Here is a 6,294-nt window from a genome sequence, read left to right as displayed (position 1 = left end):
TACACACCCAAGAATTTGTAACACAAGATAATAGACCATCATTAACAAAAACAAAGATTTATATTATATTATATTATATTATATTATATTATATTATATTATATTATATTATATTTTAGCTGAGTGTGCAGTTTCAATTTTTTATTTCATCGTCTCAAGGCTTTTTATATTGCAAAATAAAGAGTTTCCAGTTCCAGATCAGATGATCTCCTGTGACCAACCTGACCCTGGCAAAGGTAGGGAGGAAGAACTCTCGTTTTACAGCCTGTGGTAGCACCATGCTCAGGGATGGGCAGCTATCAATTTTAACTGCTTTGATGATGACAGAAAAGAGAAGTGTGGAAAGACCAGAAGCAACAAACAGGACAAAACATAGTCTATGGGAGAGAGAAGACCAAAGTTAAATGCATGGGGTCTAAAAACACAGGGAGACGTGATCAGTCATTGTAGGAGCGGGGTGGTAGCTGCAGACTCTGCCTCCCTTTCTACTTTTAGACACTCTATGAAGCACAAGCTAGCCTGCAGTCTGTGAGAAATGTGTTCGGCTGGGTGGTTTTGATGATATGATGTGTTTGAAATGTCTGGGCCTGGTTATTTGGAGCTTTGTGTATGAAAAAACTGGGATTTTAATCTCAATTCTGGATGTAGCCGGGAGTAAACAAAGAGCAGATGATCTGTGAGGGATATGTTTGTAGCATTTTAGATCAAATGAAGGCTTTTCGCTAAGGAATAACAATAATCAGACTTGCAAGTAATAAATACACTCTTCTACAGCATGTTCACAATTTTGACAATATTGCTCAAATGAAAGAAGGCAGGCCCACACGTAGCTGTAGATTAACAGATTCATTTATGTTGTCTGGCTTCATCTCCATAGCAGTGTAAATGTTTGATGTGTTTCTAAAAAGACTGCTTAAGCAATGCTGCTCTGTGAAACCTCAGCTGATATCTCTCTGATATTATGCTGACTTCTCTGTGTGTTGCTTCTATGTGTTATGCTCACTTCTCAAACCTGCTAAAACCAGATTCTCAAATGGCACCAAAGGAGAACTAGCTCTTTATGAGCCAGTTATTTTTGGTCATAACAACCTTGTAAATTACCATTGAGGAAACCTACTTAATGGTGCATTCACCACAAAAATCAGTGACAAACCTATTTTGCATATCACTGTTTTTACAGACCAGGTTGCTGAATGTAACGCCATGAATTATCTGCTTTTGTCTAGCATATATCAGCCTATAGGCCTTCAAGGTTTATTGGGAAACACATACAAAGCAATGGCTTTGCTTCTTACTTCTTAAATCTTGTGTGGCCAATTATGTACGTGGTTACGCAAGTCCAGCAGCTTTCCTTCCACTGAAAATAATATCAGGGCCTTATGAGTTACACTGAGTCTGAGCGACTGGAACGTGTTCCGCCTTTATAAAGAAGACCAAACCTGAGTGGGCCATTAGTGGTGTAATGAGTAGCTCCCGGCACTCTGAATCCAATGATTTGAGTTCAAATTTCAGTGGAACCTCATAATAAGAAAAGAAACACAGGCTGTTTAGAAGCTGGAGTGTTTCTTATGTAAGTAGATATTTAGAGTCGGTGCTGATTATAAAGCTGTTGCTTAGAACTTTTGATTTCAACGCCTGTAACCCCATATCAAGCAGCTTGACATCTGTGCACTTGGTCTAAGACATACTAAAAAAGACTCTCAGCAAGGGACAAGAGCTTTGTGTTAAAAGTTCAATCACCAGCTCACTACATGTAATTTCCACCTTTTCCATCACAAGTTTAGATGCATTTTTTTGTCTGAATATTTTATAGTCTTATTAACAACCTCTGACAAGAAGTATATTTTAAGGAGAAGAAGCATGTTTTGTCTAACGTGAGGATGCCTAGTCAGTTAGCTGATGATGCAGCTTCTTTTTTTAGGTACAGCAGTCGAACCTCTGATGACATCAGCCTGAAGAGAAGCTTTAAAGGGGACATATGAGATATGAATGTGATACTAGTAATTTGACTGAATAAACTTTATTAGAACCAAGGCAAAATTATACAAGCTTGAACTGACGGTATTGCCATTAAATTCCTGAGCAGTTTCAAAGGTGTGCACGATATAATCTCACGATATAATGTAATATAACTTCATGTTTCCTCAACCCTTAACCAATAAATCCACTAGAGGGCAGGGAAAACCAGAGTGAAAGACCCTATTCACTGGCAGTAAAATTAGCTCGGTTACATTCATTTGATTAGCACTTGTTTTGATTGTTTGTTTCTTCATCTGGCAGTACAGTACAAATACAATCCTTATCAGAAGGATAACTTCGTAAGATTATTGATAACAAATGAAAATAATGAATCATCACTGATTATTGTCATTTACTGAGTATAACTGAAGAAGAACATTTATCCCAAAGGGGGTTAAACAAGCCTTTGAGTATTACAGTATTTCCTGTGCTGCAGTTTAGTAGACATGTGTGATGAATGTAGCTTTAACACTCCTGATGATCTTCATCATCAGCTGTCTGTGATGATGATGCTGCAGCAAATGAGGAGGACATGGAAGACCACTCGGGAACAAAGAATCATAGTGACAACCACGGGACAGATGAATAATAATAATAATAATAACAATAATAATAATAATAATAATAATAATAACAGATGAAGGTGGAAAACAGTAACAGCACTAAAGAAAAACAAAAAATAGCAATATTGTTGGTAATTACTGCATGTATTAAGCATCTGTTGGTCTTCACTGTTAAAGTAAGTTAATTATGTGTTTTGATCCTTGACACTGACTGTATATAAAAGATGGACATGACAAGCGAGTGTTGGATCTGATCCTGACCTACTGAAGTCTCATATGGTAGTGATGTGTTAATCACGACGTTACTTTGAAGTTTACCCTCCATTTTAAGTCCAGAGGTGACCATCAATTACAAAGTAATCCTCATGCTGTATACCAAACAGTACAATACAACTTATCCACAAAGTGCTTGTTCTAAATCACAGATCTAGGCAGTAGATGCCTGAATGCCACGTACTTCTTTACAATGAGATTTAATTAATCCTAATCCGTTAGGAGCTGCCCCCTGCTGGCTTTTGGAAAGAATTCAGGTTTAATGCACTGTAATGACGGCACTTTTACCTGGGTGTCCACATCACTCAGGACCTGTCATGGTCCTGTCACATCAACACCCTGGTTAAGAAAGCCCGTCAGCGTCTCTTCTTCCTCAGAAGACTTAGAGACTTCCATCTGCCACTGAAGGTGCTCAAGAACTTCTACTCCTGCACCATCGAGAGTGTCCTGACGTCAAACATCTGCACCTGGTTTGGGAACAGCACCAAGCAGGACAGACGAGATCTGCAAAGGGTGGTGCGCTCGGCAGAACGCATCATTCAATCAGAGCTCCCTGACGTGCTGTCCATCTACACCAAGCGGTGCAAGTCCAAAGCTAGGAAGATTATGATGGACCTCTCCCATCCCAACAATGGACTCTTCTTACTGTTGAGGTCTGGGAAGCACTTCCGCTCCCTTAAGGCCAAAACAGAGAGAATGAGGAGGAGCTTCTTCCCCCAGGCTATTCGGGGCCTGAACCAGGTGTAGGACTGGACTCTCCCAAACACGTCACTATAAGACTGGACTCTCACACACGTCACCACACGCACCACCACACATTTCCTATAATCCTATAATTCCTATAATTTATAATCCTTATCTTTATAATCTTTTCTGCTATTTGCACATTCTTTACTGTAATTTCCTAAGTTAATTTGTAAATTTTTGTAGTAAATTGTAAATATTGTAAAACTTTTCTTCTGTCATTTAATGGTCGGGCATTGTACAGCTACAAGCATTTCACCCCCATGTCATACTGTGTATGGTTGTGTGTGTGTGACAAATAAAATTTGAATTTGAATTTGAACTTTTCAGATCTAGAAACTAGAGTGTGTCTTTTATATATGCTCTATGTTCTTTAACAGCCATGTCTTCCACTCTGTCTACTGTTTACACATGTTATTACCAGGCAGAGAAATCTCAGCCCTCTTTCTGGGTGCTTGTTTCATTTTCTGCTGCTTCTGTCAAACTTCTGTTCTTTGTTGTCATTTATGGATTAGTACTAGCTCTCGACGCTTCAGCTGTTGTGATCAAAAAGGCAAATTTATTTTTGATCCAAAAAGCTCTCTCAGGAGATCCGTAACTTTGTCATCATATCAGAAATAAAAAGCACTGAGAAATCAAGCGAGGTCCAAGATGGAGACAACACTGGCCTGTGTCCCATACTTGTGACTAAACTTGCTCTGGCCCCACTAAGTTAAAGTGTTTTATACTGGCATATACTGAAAAGCATCAGCTTTCCTGACCTACAATGTCATGGGTCAAACGCACAACTGGCAAAAAATGTCACCCTCAGGGACGCCTGCATCGTCATTGCTGTCTCTCATACTGTTTACAGCACGTTTGGTGCTAAAGCACATCAGAGGTAAAACCAGATCATCAGGGCACAACATAAACATTTAAAATAGTGTAATTATCTTGATAACTGTGAAAGTTTAAATAAGTGTCCAAATCTATGACACTAGCACTATAATTACAGTGTGTGTTAAAATGCATTGGTTCCCATAGTGGGGGGCGCAAGGGGAGCCCTATATGAATGATTAAAAAAAAAGAATGGTTTGACACTGCTAGCATAATGGACAGGTTTTTAATGGGGCTCCTACAACCGCAAAGCAGAAGATGAAGCATCGCCAAATATGCTTCCAAACCAACGTCCTTCCAAGCCAAAGACTAGAAAATATGATGAAGCATATCTTGCCTTTGGCTGCACAACAGTGGTGCCAAGGTAGGAATCCCGAATAGAACTGGGCTGTCCAAATTTATGTTTTTAAACCCATTAAAAAAAAAAAAATGCAATGTTGAATATTCTTACACAGTAAAAAAACAAACAAAACAACTACACGTAAAATAATTACACCATAAAGATGGTTTGCTTTTCCATTATTTAAAAGAGGTAGTACTTTATTTTATTGCTACCTGTGATTTGTTACAGTTTACTTTTATGTGTTTCATTGTTTACAAAAGGTTCGAGGTGTGAAATGAACCGCAATGGAGTTTGAAAACAAACCATGGTGTGTGTGGTTGGACGATGTCTTTGTGCCGGAGAGGGGGGTTATTGTAAAAACAAAGGGGGGCCTAGCAAAAAACGTTTGGGAACCACTGCATTAGAATAAGTTGGGTAAACTGGTGCATTGGTTTTTTCCCCTATATTGCTGTTCAATATATTTATTTAAAAGATACTGGACAGTTTTTTATTTAATACATGGGGGGTGCAGGTGTCAATGCACAGAAACTGGTAAATCTACTGAATGACAATGGCTTTTCTATTCTAGGTTTATGAAATGTGCAGTGATATGACATTTAATAGTGTCTGTGAAGGTTCTCAGTCATCCAGGTCATCGCAACCTAAGGAGCTTGCAAAGAAAATCGTCTGGACTTCTTTAAATTGCTTGAAGATGTTTCACCTCTCATCCGAGAAGCTTCTTCAGATGGTGGAGAGTCCCAGATTTAAGCCCTATTGGAGTGTCCCCACAAGAGGGACATGGACCCCCTATTGATCCTCTACCTAATCACACGAGTCAAGGTGTGAATGCGGGTTTGGGCACAATCAGCCAAGGTTTCAGGGGAACCCACTGTGAAACCTGGCCGCACCTTATCATGTGATTTCCTGAGGTCAGATGGCCCAGGATGTGAGTGGGCATTGAGCGTCTGGGGAGGGATCTCAAAACTGGATTATAGATGGCAGACAGTTGGTGTCGTAAACCACCGCCTCTGTTCAAAGATGGTCGTTCACAGTGGAAAAGCACAACATCCCGATGCACTTCAGACCCAGCCAAACACTCAGCCAAAAACTGGTTCATCCCAAAGACAAAACTCCAAAACACAAACTTAACAGCGTTGTGTATGCTGTACAGTACAACGAGGAATGCTCAGACCTCTACATTGGAGAAACCAAACAGCCACTTCATAAATGCTTGCCACAACATAGAAGAGCTACCTCGATGGGACAAGACTCAGCTGCCCATCTGCATCTAAAGGACAAAGGACACTAAAGGACACTTTTCGGGGACGCCAATGTTCACATTTTGGACAGAGAAGTCAGATGGTTTGAAAGAGGAGTGAAAGAAGCCATCTATGTCTTCAAGCAACTTAAAGAAGTCGAGACGCTTTTCTTTCCAAGATCCTTAGACGACATTTAGTAGCCATTTTCTGTTAGCATTCTTTTGACATTATTAAACAC

The sequence above is a fragment of the Mchenga conophoros genome, linkage group LG17, assembly GCF_057382185.1.
Source record: "Mchenga conophoros isolate Kocher_MC1m ecotype Shallow Benthic linkage group LG17, M_conophoros_male_GT1.1, whole genome shotgun sequence".
Taxonomy (NCBI): domain Eukaryota; kingdom Metazoa; phylum Chordata; class Actinopteri; order Cichliformes; family Cichlidae; genus Mchenga; species Mchenga conophoros.
Note: the sequence above shows the minus strand (reverse complement) of the source record.